General features: G+C 44.4%; 1 protein-coding gene across 15 annotated transcripts in view; it reads left to right on the top strand.

Annotated features, from left to right (window-relative positions):
* LPP (LIM domain containing preferred translocation partner in lipoma) overlaps positions 1-21397 on the top strand; it is a 655109-nt gene that overhangs the window by 26402 nt on the left and 607310 nt on the right. The window contains exon 1 of one of the 15 annotated variants that reach the window (XM_070509224.1): positions 4337-4483. The exons of 13 other annotated variants lie outside the window; for them this stretch is intronic. The gene's annotated coding sequence lies outside the window, so the exon portion shown is untranslated. Of the gene's footprint in view, positions 1-4336; positions 4484-4633; positions 4752-21397 lie in introns of those variants that run through there. One more of the 15 variants, XM_070509218.1, reaches the window with a different exon arrangement.

Below are 21397 nucleotides of genomic sequence, written 5' to 3'. Positions count from 1 at the left end.
AGAAGATTAAGGAGAACCGTTTTGTGAGTGGAACCGAGTGGAAGACACTTACCAGTTCTCTTCCTGCTTTGCCCAGCATGGGCTTCCTCCATCTGACTCTGCTTCAGGGAAAGCGTTTCTCCTTCAGCTTCCCAGCTGGCCTCCTGCCTTCTCACGCACCATCTCCCATGGCCTGTGGGTAAAATCTACCCCTTGCGTGACTTCACCCTGCCATCATCTTGACAGCCTTGGTTCCAGCGTTGTCTCCTGCCAGTCACACTCTGTGCTTCAGCTACCCCGAGTATGTTACTGGTCACACTGTCTTGCACACCACTGTGTCTTAATGTGTGCTTTCCTGTTGGTGTGAGGCCCCTTTGCTTCTATCTGCTGAACGCCTGCTCATCCCGCAAATGCAGCATGGCTATCTTCTGCCCCTGAACCTCCTCTCAATCCCTCAGGAAGAATTGAGAGCAAAAACAAACCCAAATTTTATTATGCGTAGTATTGGTCTAAGAGTATACATGCTGCTAATTAAATATCTCAAAAATACAGAACCAAATAAAGAAGAAAATGAGAATCACTCATAAATCCGTTAGATACAAGCGCTGTTTATGTTTTTAATATTCTTGAGTAGTTCTTTTCATTACTTTTCGTGTATTTGTATTTTACTGACTTGACATCTTTCTGGATATGCAGGTTTATATATTGCCATTTCACCAAACGGTAGAGGATGAGCACCTTCTCCTGGCGTTAGGAATTCTTCAGACATATAAGTTTTGATGACCGCATATTATTCCATCTTAAGACTTTACTATAATTTTTTAATTGTTTTATTTGGTAGCTGACATTTGAGTTTCTAATTATTCATCATTTAAAAAGCACTGTGATGAACACCCTTTTTACAAAATTCTTTCTTTTCTTTTGAGGAAGATTAGCCCTGAGCTAACATCTGCTGCCAGTCCTCCTCTTTTTGCTGAGGGAGACTGGCTCTGAGCTAACATCCTTGCCCATCTCCCTCTACTTTATATGTGGGATGCCTGCCCCAGCGTGGCTTGACTGCACGCTGTGCATAGGTCTGCACCCGGGAACCTCGGGCCGCTGAAGCAGAACATGTGAACTTAACCACTGCGCCACTGGGCCCGCCCCACAAAATTCTTTATCTGCACCTCTGATTATTTTCTAAGACAGATTACTAGACATGAAATTGCTTGCACAAGGAGCAAGAATTTTTTTCACCCTTAATTTCAAAATAACTCATGGTCACTGAAGAAAATTAGGAACATATGGAAAAGCACAGCGAAGAAAATAAAAACCACCTGTAGCCACTTGCAATAACCAATATGAAGCGTGGTGTATAATTGGATCTGTGTGTCTCATAGTCTTTCTAGCCCAGAGACTGGCAAACGTTTTCTGTAAAGGACCAGATACTAGATATTTTAGGCTTTGTAGGCCTCATACAGTCTCTGTCACATATTTCTTACTCTTTTTTTTTTTTTCTATCTTTAAAAAATATAAAAACCATTCCTGGCTAGTGGGGCATATAAATATAGTTTGCCCACCTGGTTTTAGCCTCTAAAGTGGGAGCATCCTGTATGTACTATTTTGTAATTGTTTTCCTCCACAAGGCAACTACCTCCTCATTTTCCTCATGGTTTTCTGTTTCATGCTACCCAAATATTATTAATGGCTTCTTGCTGGAATGCCCATGATACCTTGGCTATGCCTCTGATAGACAATTCAAAGCACGTTTTATTGTGACTATTTGCTGAGATGTTTCTTTTCCATGGCTTTTTGTCTCTGTCTTTCCAGCCCCAGCACAGTGGTACTGTACTGAGTGGTACTTAGTAGGTGCTCAGCTAATTCGTGTGCAAGTTTGCCTCTTCAAAATGCCTGTGCTCAGAACGTTGCTGTTCATGGTTTATCTCATGGGCCAGCAGCATCAACATTACTTGAGACTTGTTAAAAATGAAGAATCCTAACCCTCCTTCAGCATCTACACCTTATGACTTCCTCCAGTGATGGCTGTGCACATTAAGGTTTGGGAAGCATTGCTCTAGAGCTCACCTCCACTCTTTGCGGCATATATTTATTTCTAGGCATCCCCTCCTCATTCTTGCCATGGGTAAGAACCTCCTGGGAATGGACCATGGGTATTCACTAATTGAGGAATTGGCCTGGTAGGCCAATACAATTGGTTTGACGTGTGGTACCAGCTGCCATCTTGCCTAGTGGCTGCCATTGCTTTTGGCTGGGGGTAGATGGGATGGCGGAAGGAGCAAACATTTAATTGCGTTCTAGGCCTTGTGCCACGCTCCTCACATACGTTCTCCCAAGGGTGAGGCATGATGGTCTCAGCGGAAGGAGACGTAGGGATCTATAAGGCTGGTGATTCTTAGCCTTCAGAATCAGCCAGAAAACTTAAAAAATACATACATGCCTGACCCCCCACCCTAATCCTGCATCAGAATCTCGGAGGTAGGCCTGGTCACAAATACTGAGAAAAAATTCCCTAGGTATTTCCATCAGGCATCCCTGGTTATGGAACCAGCAGTCTAGGTCAGTATCCTGTTGTATACATGGGGAAAGCGAGGCTCAAAGAAGTCATTGAGGCACCCAAGGTCATACAATTTTAGGACAAAGCCAGGCCCGGATGCTGTGTCTTTTGCCCGAGGATGCACTTCTCAGCATGCGGGGCTGCTTGCCATCTTGCAATGAGGAGTAGGAAGTAGAACTGGGTGAAGAGGTTGCACCCTCCCTGGTGCTCCCAGGCAGACATGTCATACTGCGGCGAGTGACTTGTCAGCCTAAGCGTAGAGAACAGACACTGAGTCACGCATTCTTCTTCCCTTTCCCTCTCCACCTTTGCCCTCCTTCCTGGGGCCTGTTTTGGGGCTATGATTGGAGAGTGTTGAGCAATGTTGACAGCTCCAAGTGACTGAGGCAGCTGCTGCGGTGTCTCACGTCCTCCTTCACCTTTGCAGAGTGGTGGACAGCACCCTTAAAGGTGGTAGCAAAAGAAGCTACATCCCCTCAGTGCCAGGGTTTTTAATGGGAAGCCTGGTCAGTGCTTGCTTCCAGTCACTCCAACCAGCCGCCAACAGAATGGGATGTTGGCTGAGGCTTTGCAGAGACATCCTATGCAAGTGTGTACAGACATCATAGAGAGGCCAAGGGTGTGATTAGCACTCTGATTACGTGGTGGGCCAGAATGGGAAACAGGAATAGAACTAATTACCATGATAGCTGCCTTTTATCTAGTGCTCGCTGTGCCGGGCACTCTGCCTGAATTATATTTCCGTTACTGCTTTAATAGCCATGAGAGGCCTAGGGGGAGTTGATGCCTTCCCCCAAGTGGGAGGCTGGGATGCAAACCCGGTTCTGCTTGATTTCAAAGTCTACAATCTTAGTTGTCCTGCTACGCGCTTCCCCAGCTGGTCTTGGGCTCGTCCCCCATCACTTGCTGCTCCTAGGGATTTAACCAAAAAGCCCAGGGAGACAGATTGAACTCAATATTTAAGAACACATAGTAAGAGATGTCAAAACATGGAGTGGATTGCATCAAGTGGTGGAAGATTTCTGGTCGTTGGAGGTGATCAAGGAGAGATTGTGTGTCTCTTGGTGGGAGACTGTCAGATGTTGTGACATCTGTCAGATGTTCGACTGGCCAAGATGTTGTGAATCTAATTGGAGGATCCAGTTATTAAACAGTAAAAAGTACATTAGGTAAAAATGTATAGATTGGGCACTAGCGAGGTGCTGAGGTTTTTGATTTTGTACAACCCACCTCCAGCTATGAGGGCTGTGCGGCGGTGGTTTCTGAGTGCCTACGATGTGCCATGACTGCTGGGGTCTGGGAGTGTCCTGAGTGTGAGGACCTGCCTGCCCACAGGGAGCTCCCCATTTTGTAGAGGTGGGAGGACATGCTCCCATGAAAAGATAAACTATCTGAGACCAGACAGTGTGGGGAAAGTGGACAGGTTGTGCCTTGGGAGCATAGAAGAAGCGTGGGTTGTATGAGCAGGGAACTGTGCTTTTAAAATAGTGGACTCGAAGGATGCATGCATCCTTCAGCTGGAGCCCACTGAGCTGCGCGCTGGGAGGGCAGGGCAGGCTCTAGAGTGGAGGGCTTTGGATGGTAAGAAGTAGAAGAATGAGTCTCTCGGGCTTTTTCTTAAAGTTAATAGGGATCTGTTAAACCCTTTGTTTTGCTGTGTGGACACTGTGGCTGGAGCGAGCTGAGCTGCCCCCTAAGGATGGATGAGCAGGAGTGAGCCAGAAAGAGGGGTAGGGCAGGGGCCCAGCAGGAAGAGGGAGCTGTGAAGGGAAAGGTGTGGGTGAGACTTGGTTCTCTCAGAGGGGTAGAGGTGCAGAAGCTTTGCACTTCTCGTTGCTCTGCTTGATCTTGACAACGCTGGCAGACCTGGATTCAGTGCCTTGGTGTGTGGAGCCAGAAAGAGCTGGGAAATTCCCAGGACTTCGGTCTCTTTCTCGTTGGTACCTTCTAGTAAGTGGAAGCCAAGGAAGAAGAGTGACTTGAAGCTCTTGGAAAAAGTTCCTTTTTATCTCTATCTTCCCGCCCCCCCCCCGCCTTCAGCATGAAATGGATTCCACTGTGTGTTGCTAACCTATCAGGTGCCTTATCTTCCTCCCACTGCTTCCAGCCGGGAGAAGTGCTGGACGACTGAAGAGTAGGTTTGAACATTCTGTTGGGATAGTCCAGGAATGCTGGCTTATGGGAAATAGGCATTGCTGCCGAGAGGAGGCTGGGGACTGTGAGTAGATGGCGTGGTTTTAGCTGTGCCAACCCTTGTTTAATAATTTGCTTGTCTGTGCCTTCCTAATAGGCTGTATATTTTGAGGGCGGCTTCCATGTCACTCAGCTCTGTATCCAGGTACTTAACATAGCATAGTGCCTACGCCAACTAATTGCTCAATGCGTTTTTGCCAGATGTATGAGTGGAGGACTTTCCTTGTCTGCCTTCATATACTCGTCCCCACTGTAAGTTACCTCGTACCTTCTGTTCCAGTATAAGCCCATTATGGATGGGTGAGAGAATGCCTGGAAAGTACCCTTAAGTTCATAAGCTGGAAAAGTTAGAAGAAATTTCATGGAAAATTCTCATGGGAGTATCTGGGTAGCTGGTAGCCAGGTGAACACTTGTGTAGCAAACTTGGAAACATGGGCGAGGCATGCAGTACACAGCTATATTTAAGTAGCTAATCCCAGCGCCAACCTTGGTTCAGGTTTCATGATATCCAAATAAAGAGCCAGGAGTGTGCATGTGTATACAAGGGCTGAGGTGAGAGAAACTGATGTAATGGAGGGAGAACAACCCTCAGGCTGTTTTTTCCGTTGAACTCCAGACTTTGGGTCTCTTTTTTGAACAGGATATCAAAGCCATGTCCCTGAATTGTGGCATTGCTGTGTGTAATAGGGACATTGGTCCATCCTGTAGCTGAGTTGGATCTCAAATGTTTGTTTCATGACAAGGTCATGATCCAGTCCTATTTGAAGCTGCTTTTCTGCTTCCAGAACAGAGGAAATTTGGCATCATTCCCATTGGTTTTATGGGGAAACTTTTTGGTGGATATGGAGGGAAAATAAGCAGGTGGACACAGACTGCAACAGGCAGACCTCCCTGTGCCGTGTTTTAAGAGACATGTGCCAGGCAGAACCGCTCTCCTGGGCCACTCACCTGAGGGGCCTGGCTGTATTTGGAGGGTCTCAGGATGCTGAGATATGAGACAGGGGCGTGAAGCCAGAGCTCCTGATTTCTGAGGGTCATGGTGACAAGGCTTAGACCTCTGGGTTTTGAAGGGTCGTGCTGTGTGATGTCGTCCTACTTAACAAAGCAAGGATCCTGTGGAGTGTGAAATCCTGGGAGATGAATGCTGCATCAGTGCCCAGGTTTTGAAAGGCTCCAAACACTGAGGTGGTGACAGCTAAGGTATTGGACATTATGAGAAGCAGGCATTAAACAGAGGCATAGGTGCAGCGTGAAATTTTGGAAATCCCTAAAACCAGAAGATTTCAGAAGCATTCATGAGAATGCTGCTCTGAGCTGGGAGAAACGTGTGCACGTGGTCACTGGCCCATCTCCTCAGCCATGTTTGCAGAGATGGCTTCATTTTCTACTCCTTTTGGTGGCACAGGGAGAAAAGGCTTGGGCTTTAGAGCCAAAGCAGCCTGGTTTTGAATTTATGCTGTTACTTTACAGCTCTGTGACTTCAGGAAAGTTGTTTCTCCTCCCTGAGCTCTAGATTCTTCATCTGTAAGATAGGGGGAAAAATATTCTTACTGTGTAGTGTGGTTGCAGGGTAAGAAGAGTCCGTGCTAGCGGCTGGCCCGGTGGTGCAGGGGTTAAGTGCACATGTTTCGCTTTGGCGGCCTGGGGTTCACTGGTTCAGATCCCGGGTGTGGACATGGCACTGCTTGTCAAGCCGTGCTGTGGTAGGCATCCCACATATAAAGTAGAGGAAGATAGGCATGGATGTTAGCTCAGGGCCAGTCTTCCTCAGCAAGAAAAAAAAAGGAGGAGGATTGGCAGAAGATGTTAGCTCAGGGCTAATCTTCCTCAAAAAAAAAAAAAAAGAGTCTGTGCTAGCACTGGGGAGGCACCCAATTAATAAGAGTTGTGAACATTAATCTTCTTTACTTGCCCTTGTTCCATCCACAGTGGACAACTCTCTCATCCTGTATGCTGCACAGTTTGCAGACTTTGTGCCTTCTAGAAAGCCACCTTTCTTTCATATGTTTATATTATTTCCATTTGTTCAGGTCAAGCCTTTGCATGGTTTCTAGGATGCCCTCCCCAGGCATCCCAGTAGGCAGTGGCCTCCTTCCATCCTCTCATGATGTGGATCATTTTTTTCTTTTCTTTTCTTTGGGTGAGGAATATTCTCCCTGAGCTAACATCTCCTGCCAGTCTTTCTCTTTTTGTATGTGGGTTGCTGCCACAGCACAGCCACTGATAGACGAGTGGTGTAGGTCCGTGCCTGGGAACTGAACCTGGGCCACGGAAGCGAAGCGTGCTAAATAAACTCAACCACTAGGCCACTTGGACTGGCCTGATGTGGATCATTTTTTGTCTAGTGCTGTGTGCTATGAGTTCTGTTTATGCCTGTCTCATCTGTCAGCTCCCTGAGTCAGGATTCAGGTCTGATTCATCTCTCCCCTCCTTAGCACTGAGCACATGCCTGGCACATAGTTGGTGCCTGGTAAAGGGTCTTAGGTGACTGAAAAAAAGAAGTGATGGGGCTGATGGCTGGCATTCCTCTGGCTTTAGAAACTGGTGAGGACAAGAATAAATGGTTTAGAAACGGAGTGTCAGGCCTGCGGGTTCCTATTTCCTCATTCAGGGTGCAGGTTGGGATTGCCCGGAGCCACAGTTCCTTGAGACTTACCACCTCAGGCCTAAATCTGCCTCCTTTAATTACCTCCTTTCCAGGGAACAGGAGTCCTTGTTGTCTGCCCAGAAGCAGCTAATTATAGCTCCAACCTCCAGGCCTGGGTGCGCTTCTAGGCCACAGGACTGCACAGCCCGAACTGTCTGTTGATTTTGGGGTTTCCTCAGGGATTCTGTACATTTTCAAGTTTTCAGTGGGGACTGTTTTTATTTTGAAGCCAGCGAAGAGAGATGAGGGGCATAGAGTGTTCAAAATGTTATAGGAGCGTGTTAGGACAGAGTTAAAGAACTTGGAAAGACGGGGAAAAGGGGAGTTTTTAAAAGGCAGCAAGGTGACTTCAAAAGGGGACCTCATCATGCATTTAGCGACCTCCACAAGAGTGGCATTTTGTAATGAGCTTCCCAAGAAAGCTCCTTCACATTTGACTTCTGTGACTGCTGGGCCATGCTATTGTAGCTATTCCTTTCTTTGAAATATTTTATTTAAAAGATGTTAAAATAAATGCTCCCAGCAAAAATAAAATCAAATACTACAGAAACATTTATGAACAACACAAGAATTTCTTGTCCCATCTCTCCCCATCCCAGTGCCATTCCCCCACTGGTAACCATTTTTTGTTTTTAATTCCTGTTGTCATGTCTCTGATAACATGCTTCTGCCTTTATGTTTTGAGTTAGTGTCTCTTCACTCACCATTTTGTAAGGTGAAGATGTTGCAGTTTCTCACTATCTTTCCTCGCTCACCTCTACTCTTGTAATTTGTCAGTTAGGTTTTAGGTTACCTTTTGCATCCCCAGCATTTATGATGAAAACATGTATCTATGCACTTGTCTATGGTTTGTAACCATAACTGAGTTTTCTGTGCCGTGTCAGTGGGTTGATTTCAAAAGCTGAAAACAATCAACAGCATTTACATTATGATTTCTAGGTAAATATTGCTCAATGCAGGCCTTGGTCATGTGCTGTGGTTTCATTTCCTTTTCTAGGGTTCTGAGGTCACCACCTTTAAGCCACTCACAGGGGACTGAACTTTCTCTTAGCATCAAAATCTAATAGATTCTTCTAATTTTCCTCTCGTTGTTCAAAATCACCCCAGGCTTTTATTTATTTTATTTCTACAATTAGCTTCTTGTTTTTTTTAAAGAAATATTTTTGGAGTTTGAAGTTGTATTTTTTTGATTGGGAGAAGAAAATTAAGTATTTAAATTAAGACTTTTATACCATATTTTGTATTTTCTACCCTGTGTATCTTCTGTCTTTCTAATTGTTCTCTTCCCTGCTTGGAGTATATTCTGCTTTTCTTGAAGTTCCATCAACTTTTTCTTTTATTTTGGATTGGTTTCTCCAAATTTGGGTCATGATTTCTTATACAGTCTTTTGTTTTTTCTGGAGTTTCTGATTGCTTTCTTCTTTTTAAACCCCTGTGTCTTTATCACAGCTTCAGATATTTCCAGGCTATCATGGAGGAGTCCTGAGTCATGGCATTAGCTGTTAGTTATCATCATTGTTATTCAAAATAAGATATATTATTAAAATATTATCCACCAATCTTTTCTTATACATATTCTTATTAGGCAGATTTTTTGCTCTTTTCTTTCTTCATTGAATATTCATCAACATTTCTAGATTATTTTATAATTCTCATATTTTTAATGGCCACTCTCATATTCCATTGAGTGGATTATTATTTTTAAAATTTATCCATTTAAATATTTTTTCCTATGCATCATTGCCAATTATCTGCTCTTATAAATAACACTGTTATGAACATTTTAATGTATAAGACCTTTTTGATTAATTTATTTTATGACTCCTTAGTAGGGAAAGAAAACTTGGAAGCCCATGTCATCATCTTTGAGGACATATTCCAATGACTGTGCTTGTGTTAGACCCTAATAGGGATCATCTGGCATTACTTATTAAAAAAGTTTTATTTTGGAAAGGAGCAGTAGGAAGTGGGAGAGAGTTACCACTTCTGAATCAGCATGTTGGGTTTTCTTGGCAGCTTTAGGAAGGTTTTAGGAAGGTTTGCAGATTCTGCAAATGTGGTACTGCCTAGGAATCCACTGAGTATCGCCCTCTTTCACTGAGTCCTATGGGGCCAGCCGAGGCTCTGCGACTTATGCCTGTGATTCTCTTTATCACCCAAAAATTTTATGTAATTTTTTTTTGACCAAGTATTACTCAGAATGGTCACCTCCAACTGGATCACCTCCTTTATTCACAAGAATTCTCTCTCAGTGACCGCTGAAAAAATCAAAATCATTCTCAAAAATCAAAGAGGTACTCCTATTAGGAATGTTCTCTAAGATATACAACTGCTTCTACACATAGTTTATAAGGAAGGGATTTGAGTAATGGCAGGATTATTAGAACAAAGGGACCACTGTGAAGAAATACACAAGGGCTGACCCCGTGGCCGAGTGGTTAAGTTCCTGCCCTCTGCTTCAGTGGCCCAGAGTTTCACAGGTTCGGATCCTGGCCGTGGACATGGCACCGCTCATCAGGCCACGCTGAGGCGGCATCCCATGTACTACAACTAGAAGGACCCACAATTAAAAATATACAACTATGTACTGGGGGGATTTGGGGAGAAAAAGCAGAAAAAAAAAAGATGGCAACAGTTGTGAGCTCAGGTGCCAATCTTTAAAAAAAAAAAAGAAATCCACAGTCACGAGAAGGGTACATTTTGAGATAGTGAAGAGACTGTCTTATTGTTTTCTTGTCACCCAAGGGCATTGCATTACTATAAAACTTCATCAGTCTGGCAATATTTACTCTGTGGTATTTACAAAGTCTGTGTGACATAATTACATAAAAATGGGACCCTTGTCTTTGAAACGCTTTACAATTCATTGATGAATACTTGTCGCTATATGCTAAAGGATATATATCCAGTTGCACTATGGAAAAATTCTGAGCTTAATGAGTCATAGTCTAATTATTTTGGATAGTAGGTGATAATATTGTATTGAAGGTGATGATGAGACACATAGGTCCAGAATATCACAGCCTGGAGTGGATCTGGTCCAACAGTCCCATTTTAATATGAGCGAAAGGGGACCTGGAGGGAAGAAGGGCTCACTCAAGGTCATATAAGGAGCTAGTGGCAGAACGAAGTCTAGACTCCGCATTTCCTCGTTTCTAGTCCATTGTTCTTTTCTTATGCTATCTCTTATAATTTAAAACATTTGCAATTTTGTTTCTGGCTGTGTAAACTGTACTTCATGGGGCTGGAAATTAGAGAAATTTTCCATCATATAGAGAGATGCAGAATATTTAATAATGGAGAGAATACATTTGTCTGGAATGGAATCAGAAAGAATTTAAGCTGAGACATAAAGGAATCATTTCTGAGATGAAGGAAGGTGTTAGGCAAGCTAGGGCCCTTTCGTAGAATATAATTGGAGCCATGCTGGTGTTTTTCTGATCTTTGGGGAATTTGGTGGTTTCTCTTGGCTAAGATACTTCCATTCTCTGGAACACAGATTCCACATCTAAAAAATAGGAGAGTTGGAGCTGATGGGCTGGGCTGTGTAGACCCTGGAGCTCTGAGCTCCATAAGTCCATGATTCTGCCTTATGTCACATGTCCACTATGCCTTGAAAAAAGAAAAAAAAAACCTTGCTGAATCACCACCAGTATCACCTGCTCTGGTCTAGCTGGGAAGTAGGTCAGAGCTTGGCAGACATGAAAATGTGGTTGGCTCCAGCTGTGAGCTCTGCCTGGGTCCCCCTTGCAGACACCTGTCTCAGAAAGGATCTCTGAGAGGGGCTGACACTCAGAGATGGAGAAGGGCATATTTGTGGCCCCAGTGTTGCAGGCAAGGAGAAGGAGCCATTTGGGGGTGGGTGGGGGATGAAGGAAGTGCAGCTGGGGACTGATAGCGAAAGCGAGAAGCAGGCATTTATAGACTGCTTGTCTTGTGTGGAGCCCTGGCGAATATTCGTTTTTTTAACTCCTCCCAAACACACTGGGAAGTAGGTGTCATTATTTGGATTTTAAGAATGAAGAGATTGAGGCTTGGAGAGGTTTATTTATTTGTCTGTGGTTAGGCTGCTGGTAACTGATGGTGGAAAGGGTCAGTGTTGGGTCTGACTCCAAATTCCCTTTTCTTTTCACAGCCAAGTTTGCTGTGCTCTGTTCTAGCTGCTGGGGACTATTATAGTGATGAAGGAGACAGGCAGAGTCCCTGGCCTCATGTTGCTTGCAGTCTACGCATCAAGACAGACAACAAAGTAAACAAAGACCAACTTTCAGAGAGTGAGAAGTGCTGCTCAGGAGAATACACAGCATTAGGAGACAGCGAGCCAGAGTTATGTGTTGTGTTTTGACATCCCGGTCCGTAAAATTGTGCGATAATGAGATGAGCTGACCCGAGGAAACCAAACAGCTCTGGATTGCAATGCCTGAGGTGGGAATTTAGCCCCGGCCATGACGTGAACCAACTGTGTCACCTGGAGAGGTCACTTCCCCATCATTAATATCAAGGAAAATAATCTCTGTCCCTCCTACTTCACTGGATGATGAGGGAGGAGGAAGTGAATTAATTTGATGTGTGACAGGTTTTAAAACCTCAATAGGCTAAAAATACAGGGAGCTGTTTTTAACAGCTTTGGTTAACTTTTATTGGGATAACTTCTTTTCTTTATTTAACATCTTTTGTGTGCTTTGAGGAAACATGTTTCCTTGGGTCATTTCATTATTCCTAGAGTGAGGTCAAGAGTGAGGACCCCCGTGCCAGCCTCAGGAGAGTTTGGACTGGATTTGTCAGCATCAGGGGACCAGTGGAGGGGTGGAGTAGAGAGCTGGCCTCCAGCTCATGTTACTGGAAGGGGGGAGGGTAGACTGGAGTCGCAGCAGCTGGGATCAGGGAGATGGTCTGTGTACCTGGGGAGGCGGGAGTCAAACTGGGTCTGACTTTAGATTTGCACACAGTCAGGCTGTTGGGCAACAAATACTTATTTGAAGGCCTACTAGGTGCCAGGCCAGGGCTGAGGAGCGAGCGGTGAAGGAGACCTTGTGAATCAATGCAGCATTTCTTATGAGCTTGCTCTGTGTGGGGTGTTCTGGATGCCGAGGAGCCATGTGCTTCTGGCTGCCAAGGAGCATCCTGTCCAGTAGTTAGTATCTCTCCTGTTCCAAAAAGTCTGTGTAGCAATATTCAGTTTAGTAGGTAAGTTGTCCATGTGGATGGAGATGATGTTTAAATGTGTATAATACCCTGAACTGAACAGGCACCTGCTCTGCCGGGGGAACCTTTCCATTGCCAGATTGTGGGAGGTTCAGGGAGTCCTAAAGGAGGGATTGGGAAAATGGGATGGTGTAAGGACACTTGGGGGCCTCGAAACAGAAGCTCTTTACCAATGGGCAAGGAAATACTTAAATACTTTAGCAACCTCTGTTGCCATATCTCTGTGTGCTGGGGAGTATCATCCTTGCATATGGTTATTCAACTATCTTTTACTGTCAACAGTGTAATGATTGATGTGCCCTTGAGGCACAGAGGCGGGAATAATTAGACAAGCTTGGTGGAGTCAGCGACGCTTGAGTTGGTCTTTGTAAGATGCATAGGAGTTTGGTAAAGAACCATCTAGGCAAAAGGGGGAACAACAGGCAGGATCACCAGTGTGTGGAAGAGCAGAGAACTTGACGATTGAGGAGTTGGGGCTTAGGGAATTTTGTGCTCAGGAGACTCTGAGGACAGCCATTGAAAGAGCAAGGAGGAAAGGAGAAGAGCCGCCCATCCGTTTTATCTCACCCACAAGGGAAGGGAAAGATCCAGAGCAGGGGAAGAGGCAATTTTTATTTTTACTTTCATTTTAAATAATAACTGCCACGTGCCAGATTGTAGGCAGTTTACCAGCATTGTCTCCAATCTCCCAGGAACCCCTAATCTCCCAGGAACCCCATGAGGTGGGGATTTTATCCTTCCTTAATCTTACAGGTTGGAAATCACAACTCAGGCTGTGACTTGCACGACTTCACACAATGGCAGGAGCAGGATCTGAACTTGGATTTGTCTGACGGCAGAGCCTGAATGTTCCACTCCTGCGTGTGTGGCCTCTGTGTCCTGAGAATTTGTAGTGATGTCCATGAGGAACAAGGTGCTTTCCTTGCATAGAAGTGTAACTTGTAACCGAAACTGGAGGCGTCAGTATCCTCTTCTGCAAAATGGGGACCAGAGTCTTTGCTTCAAGCCTTGGCGGTGCTCAGGGAAGAAGCAGCCTTGGCTTGGGTGTCTTCCAGGCCCCTCAGCAAGACCACTTGTGGGGACATGGCTGCTTTGGTCTGTCTCTCCTATTGTCCCTGAGCCTTTGACTTACTTTCACTCTCTCAAGACCACCTCCTGCTGTGACAGAGAGAAACCACTGATCACCTGGACACTGCATATTTCTGGTGCTGTGACAGGGCTTTCTCAGAGTAAATCAGTAGCATGGCTCCTGAGTAAGACTTGGCCTCTCCTATAACTTGTCTTTAGGGAGAGAATGTGTCCGTCGTGCTGAGGGTGGTGTGTTGGTCTGTGTGCCCTTCATATTTCTTACCGTACATTCATGTTGGTGTGCTGGCGCCCCTCCCCCAACAATACAAACAAGCATGACAGACAAAACCAACTGAGTGGCAGCAGAGCATGGCTGTCAAGAACTCAGACCTTGAGCCAGGTTGCCTAGATTCAGTTCCTAGCTCCGCCACTGTCTAGCTGTCTCCCTGTGCCTCAGTTTCCTCATCTGTAAAATGGAAATAATGATACTGGTACCTACGTCATAGGGCTGTTGGGAAGGTTAAATGAATTAATCTTCGTAAAGTGGTTAGAATATTCACTGGCATATAACAAGTGTTTGTTAATCAATAGCAGCAAATGTCCACAGACTGGCCCTGCCTTCCCCTGCCATTTAAGATACTACATGACATGGTATGTTGGTGCCTTCTGGTTTTTCTTTAAGACCTGGCTGCTGAGGGCACAAGTCTGACTTCTGCTGTGTGAGGTCAGGCACAGAAGTGTGACATGTTTCTGTGTGTGGTCTGACAGAGACTAGTTGTGATGGCTGTTTTGTCGTAAGGACTGTAGTGGGTCTGGAAAATGTGTGGCTGAGAAATACCAAGTGGAACGATAATTTATCTTTTGCTGGTAGAACGGAGTTCGGATTAAATGGCCTAACAGCTGAGTTTATCTATTTTTTATTTTCTCCTGGCGTTGTAGTCTGCAACCTGTGTATCAATAGCTTTATCTGGCTGGTCCGTCAGTGGGGGATTTTTAATTTGGCTTTTAAAAAAAAAGTCAGGAGTCACATAAAAGGAAACAGCAATGATTTGGATTCTGACCAACAGAGTTTAAGGCTCTGCCCTGCCACTCACATATTGTGACCCCATGGGTCCCCCTCCCTCACCTCTCACCTATCTCAGGGCCTCCACTTCTTCTTCTTCTTGTTTCTTCCCCACTGAAGTTAGGTACCTGATGGTCAGATGAGCTGCTTCATCTCTGGTGTCTGGGAGAGGCCCTCATTCTTGGTCAGTTAGCTGCAGAGTGTTGACGGAAAAATCAGGTCTGTTGATGGTGACCCAGGTCAGCAAAAGAAACAAATTGATCATCTGAATTTTTTTCTCTCCGCTGGACAATTGTGCTCCTTAGAAGTCCTCATTTCAGCTTCTTTTTTTTTTTTTGGTAAGGAAGATTGGCCTTGAGCTAACATGGGTTGCCAATCTTCCTCTTTTTGCTTGAGGAAGCTTGTCACTGAGCCAACATCTGTGCCAATCTGCCTCTGTTTTGTATGTGAGATGCCGCCATGGCATGGCTTGATGAGCAGTGTGTATGTCTGCACCTGGGATTTGAACCCGTGAACCCCAGGCCACCGAAGTGGAGCGTGTGACCTTAACCATTACATCACTGGACCAGCCCCAACAGCTTCATACCTTTTTTAATCCCCAAAATATTTCTGTGTATCAAACTCAAAATGCGGAATGAAACCAAATAGTTATTACTATTCATCTCTTGGAAGTTAGGTGGAATGGAGATGATTTTAACTATTAAACTATAAGTGATGTCAGTCCACTACAGGACATTTTCTGTGCCCCATCTATAGAAAGGAGTTTGAGCTCTCAACCATACCGTCTCCAGACTTGCTCATGTCCTGCCACAGAACTTCTAAGTCTCTAATTTGTAGGCAAGTTTTATCCAGTTTTGCAAACCTCAGAGTGTGGTGGCTTAGGGAAAACCTAATTGTTTTTCCCTAGGAAAATCAGAGTGACCACATCTGTGGTTTTTAAAGGGAGAACAGAAGAATAGTGATGTCGCAAATTAAAATACTAGTGTTAATGTAGCCACGCAAGGTTTTATTTGTTTATGCATGTGTGCATATAGACTTGTTTGAAGTTTATAATATTATAAGCTCATATAGTATATATTTATAATATAGGGAGACTTCTGAGTGGTACCTTACTTCTGTATAATACTGTAATGTTTCCACTATTTTGAGTTTTACAATGAGTCTATGAGATATGCAGAGTTAGTTATATTTTTGTGGTAGGGAAAATGGAGACTCAGGGAGGTAAAGTGGCCTGCTTGAGATCCATGTGGGTGGTGGGTCTTCTGACTGGTGTTCAACAGCATTGTTTTGCTCTAAGAAAATTAGGGAGATTGACAACATTTGTGATTTTTGAAGGAAGAGGGGAAATTTTGAAGGAATGGAAGTTAAGCTATTTATGTTGGTATTAAGCTATACCAAGGCTCCAGTCACAGTGTGACCCAAGACTGGAAATTTAAAGTATGGTTGATACAGGGAAGTAAGTCATGGAGAGTTCACTAACTTTCTCAATGGAATGACAGTCCATCCATCCTTCCATCTGTCACCCTTCCATTCATTTCATTATTTATTTTTTTTAAATATGCAGTATGCCAGTGACTAAGCTGAGCCTGATTCCTCAAAGTTAAATCCGAATGACATGTGGCTGTTGAGTACTTAAAGTGTGGCCAGTTTGAATTGAGATGTGCTGTGAGTGTAAATTGCTCATTAGATTTCAAAGGCTTAGTATAAAAAAGTAAAATATCTTATTAATAAGTTTTATGTCCATTAGTTATGAAATGGATATTTTGGATATATTGGGTTAGATAAAATGTATTATTAAAATTAATTTCTCCGTGTTTCTTCTTGCTTTTTAAAAACGTGGCTGCTAGAAAATGAGGAATTACGTTTGTGCGTTATACGTGTGTTGGGCAGCACTGCTTGAAGCTTGTTGTCTGGTAGGGGAAGTAAGAGATATACCCATACGCGCTTCTCTGACAACGTGCCAGCCCTCGTCTTTCCTTCTCTGCCTTTACTCTTGTCTCTGCTTCCTTGCCCTCTTTTGGCTTCTTAGCCTGTTTCAGTCAGAAAGAAGGTCTGACTCAGGTCTCTCTCAGGTCTAGGGGGACCGAAATTCATTGCTTTCTAGCACTGCTCTGATCTGGCCTCTGTGGTATTCCAACTGTTGACCACTCTTGCTTCCTTGGCTTCCTTCATTCTTCCCCCACCTTTCTGACCTCTCCTCAAGGTTCCTTGGCTGGCTTTCATTCCTCCTTACCACCCGTAAGTGCCGAGATGGTAGAACTTTGTCTGCACCTTCTATATCTTTGTGCTCATGACGCCTAGGGTGTTTTTTTTTTGGTTTGGAACTCTTGAGCTCCAGACCCATATATGTAAGTGCGTTTTGGACACTCCATTTAGAAATCTTCAAGTTACCTTAGACTTACTGTGCCTTAGAATTGTCACCTTGGCCAATGATATGACCATCTGTCTACTCAATCACTCAAGCCTGGACATCGAGACTCATTCTGAATACCTCTTCCTTTTCCCTCACCTTCTATCTAGTCATCCTCAGCTCTTAGCGAGTCACTATGGTAGTTCCGCTTCCCCACCCCTCCCCCACGTTCACTGTCCTGCTTCCATTCAGACCCTCAGCATCTCTCTTCTGCACTATTTCAATAATTGTCAGCTGGCCTTCGTTTTCTATTCTCAACTTCCTCCATTCTATTCTCTGTTCTTCTTCCAGAACAATTTTCTAAAAATGCAAATCCGTTCATGCCACATCTCTGTTTTTAAAATCCTTCAGTGATTTCTTCATTCAGGGTAAAATCCAAAATCTTTTGCATAAATTAGAAAACTCTTGACAATTTGGCCCCTGCCTCTTTCCATCCTCATTTTACTAATCCAGAGACAGATTCTATACTCCAGGAACATAGATGGGATTCTCTGTAGCCTCCATGACTTAATACATACACTCCCTTGTTGCAACCGCCCTCTCCCCACCTTATCACAGTAGCTCCCATGTGCCTTTCAAGACTTTGCTCTGATATCACTTCTGCTTGAAACATACCTCTGACTTCTGATATCACCACTTCCCTCATTTTCAGCTGTTTATTGAAGTTAGTTGCATTTTCTTGAGAGCGAGGGTCATTTCTTTCATTTCTGTATCCTCAAGTCCAAAATAAGTATGCAAGAGATAAAGGCTAAATAATAAAGAGTAGAGATAAAGCATGGTGCAAATTGTGATGGAAATTCTAGCTAAGTAGGGATGGGAGCAGGAAAGGCCCCAGGAGAGGTGGCATTTGAGCTCTGTCTCCAGTCTGCTGGCATTGGGTTGGGAGGATGCAGAGGAGACCCTCGTGTCATCATCAGTGTGCTATGTTCTACAGGACGCAAGAATATAGAATAGGCCCTTCTCCTGGTCAATACCATCATCGCCAGAGTAAAATAAGGAGGGTAATCTCAGAAGTCCATCTGGCCAGTGTCTGTTTTTGGTCCTGAGCTGGGTTATATAACTCAGCAGAGCTTCCTTCCCCCAGTATACAGCTGGCCTGGCAGGCAGGCACCCCATCCTTGCTCGTGAGCTGCCCCGGAGGAAAAGGATGCGGAACAGTTGCTTGCATTTTCATCTTTACTTCTCCTTTGGAGCTGCCTTTCTGGATGGCAGAGAGGTGACCTCAGCAGCCAGAGACAGGAAAGAGCAAAATGAGTCATCTCAGGCCCTAATGAGGTGCATGAGGGACCCTTCCTGGGAGTGAGGGTCAGGTGAGGTCGTGCTGTGCCCGGGGTGAGTTTTGCCTCGGGGCTCCAGGCAGCACTGGAGCAGAGCTGAGCTAATTTTACCCAGAGGAGCTGACTGTGCTGAAGGGCAGGGCTCATGACATTGGCCTTATCATCCTCTGATGCCCAGAGAGCTCCCAAGGTACAGCCCGTTAATGTCTGGGCTGTTTTTCCTCCTCAGTTTAATACGTTTTTCCATTAGGTGTGCATGTCAGCAAGCAGGATGCAGAGGTGCAAAGAGCTTCGGACTTGGTGGAAGGCCATGGAGCTGGATTGGGATCCCGCCTCCTGTCTGACCTTGGGCAAGTTATATAATCTCTCTGAGGCTCAGTTTCCTCATTTGTAAAGTAGGGCTTATACCTGGATCCTAAGATTGCTCCTGGGTTTACACACAAGGTGACACTTAGCAAGCAATCACTGTGTGCCAGTCACTGTTGTAGCGGCTTTATTTATAGTTCTTCACCCAATCCTATAAACGAACCTCTGAGGAAGGTACTACTGCTCTCCCTATTTTACAAATAAGGAAACAAGGACAGGAACAGACATTTCTGGAGGCCTGCTCTGTGGGGCTGCACAGAGCAGATGGCTAGGTGTGCAGCTGGCGTGGCTTGGAGGCACTGAAGTATTCAGTGGCAAATCTGGAAAATGAAGAGGTCAAGCCAAGAAGTCTCAGGAAAGAGTCAGTAATGATGCTATAACCATGCTTCATTTTGTGTGAACTGGAGTTTACATAGACCATAAGCTAGTCTGTGTATTCTATTTGCTTATGACATCTGGTATTTATGTCTGTTAGGTCTGTTTGGCTCGTGACAGTCGTCTGAGATATTTTTCTTCCCTTCGCAGAGGCCAGGGAGAAGGTCTTTTGTATAGATACACATAGGTCTTGAGCAGATCAAGAAATAGAGGAATGGAGCCCAGCCCTGTGGCCAAGTGGTTAAAATTTCATGTGCTCTGCTTCAGTGGTCCTGGTTTGCAGGTTGGGATCCTGGGCACGGACCTACTTCACTCACCCCCCATGCTGTGCAAGTGTCCTACATACAAAAAAATAGTGGAGGATTGGCACAGATGTTAGCTCAGGGCTAATATTCCTCAAGCAATAAAAGAGGAGGATTGGCAGTGGATGTTACCTCAGGCCGAGTCTTCCTCAGCAAAAAAAAAAAAAAAAAAAAGAAAAAATGAAATAAAGAGTCATTTAATTGATCTATTGTTTTTGTTTTTGTTTTTGCCCTTTTGCATCTATCAGGCTTAAATGCAGGAAAGACATCCCACATAATTTAAGTGGAAAGAGATTGATTCATGGGAAGAGATGCTAACAAAATTGTTGGAGAGGCTGGAACAGCAGAAGCCGAGAGGCTACATCTGGAGCTATTGAGTTTAAGAATTTATTCCAGAGCCACACTTCAGGGATGAGGAAGATGGCATTAGGAAGTCACTGCTGGGGTCTTTAAAACTTTTCTCAACATCCTCATGGTTGGTGGTGGGGTGTTAGATTGCCAAATGGAGCTGCATTTGACTCCTAGGGTCCCACAGTGTTGCTTGCCAGTAAAGATAGCTGCAGGAGGATGTAGCTTCACTTTTACCTTCTGAGTCTCACACAAGTACGTCTTATTGCTGGAACCTAATTTACTAGCTTCAAGGGAGTGTGGGAAATGTAGTCTTTAGCAGTCTGTTTCTGCCATGCAGGAGGGCACTTTAGCGTGTGGAAAGGAACCCTGGGCCACATCAAGAGAATCTATCTACCACCAACATGTCCATTTAAAAATGTGCAGGAGTTGTTATCCGAAAACAGTTAATATGTATAATTAATTCTAGTTTTATAATATAATTAGATATAATATTCTATTTAATATTTGTTTATTTACATAAAATATATAACGTTAATATACTTAATATCCCCAAAAAGCAGACCATTTGCCCAATTTCAGATTCTGAATTGGGTTCTCCTGAGTTTTGACAACAGTGGTTGATTTGCAATTTTCCAGTTCAGTTTAATCTCCTCCTGGGAGTCATGCCCTGGGCAGTTGTCTTGTTTACATAATTTGTTCACAACTGTTTATTAAACACTTACTATGAGGCTGACGCTGTGCTAGATTTGCCACTATGGGCTGAGGAAAGTCATGAATTCTTCCACTGGGAGTCGTCTCTGGAAAGGGAGTAAGTCAAGTATATGGGAAGAATAGTATAAGGAAGGTGGTGATTGATGTCCTGGAGAGCAGGCTGAGCAAATTCTAAGAGAGGTATTCCAACCGGACTGAGAAGCAAGGGAGGTGTCGTGTAGGGTGACAGTGGTCGGGTGATTTTCAGTTGGGGGCAGCGTCATCTCTTTAAGGGGCATTTGCAAATGTGGTGGAGTGTTTTTGGTTGTCTCAATGCTGGAGACCAGACCACCATTGTCATTTAGTGGTCAGGGCCAGAGGTGCTAGGTATCCTCTCATATATGAGACACTGCAGAAATAAATGCCTGTCTTCAAAGAGCGACCTCATTCCTGTTGAGAACTACCAATAGACCCTGAAGGATGTGTAGGATATCCATATTTGATGTTGGGATGGGAGAGGAAATAGGACAAGCAAAGGGAGTAATGTGAGCTAAGAGTTCAGTCTGAATAAAGCAAAGAATGTGTGCTGAGTGGCAGTGGGAGGGGATTTATGGTGAGAATGGAAGGGTGAGTCCAAGTTATTGAGAAACTTGAGATATTAGATAAAGCACTTGGCCTTATTCTCTTGCCATTGGGAAGCCACTTAAGATATCAGCGCAGGGTCCTTGAGAGTAGAAACCTAGCCTCGTCTTATCACTGTGCATCAAGTAGACATCAGTGATGTTTTTTGAATGAATGAATGCCCCAGGCAAGTCATTTGCAAGAGTTGGACCAGTTGGTACCTGAGTTTTGCCATATCTAGGATCCTATGGTCCTAGCAGAGCCTGGCAGTCAGCATTTGGACTTTAGGAGAATA

Source organism: Equus asinus, chromosome 5, assembly GCF_041296235.1.
Source record: "Equus asinus isolate D_3611 breed Donkey chromosome 5, EquAss-T2T_v2, whole genome shotgun sequence".
NCBI lineage: Eukaryota > Metazoa > Chordata > Mammalia > Perissodactyla > Equidae > Equus > Equus asinus.
The sequence above is the reverse complement of the archived record's forward strand: the minus strand, read 5'-3'. Positions and strand labels throughout refer to the sequence as shown.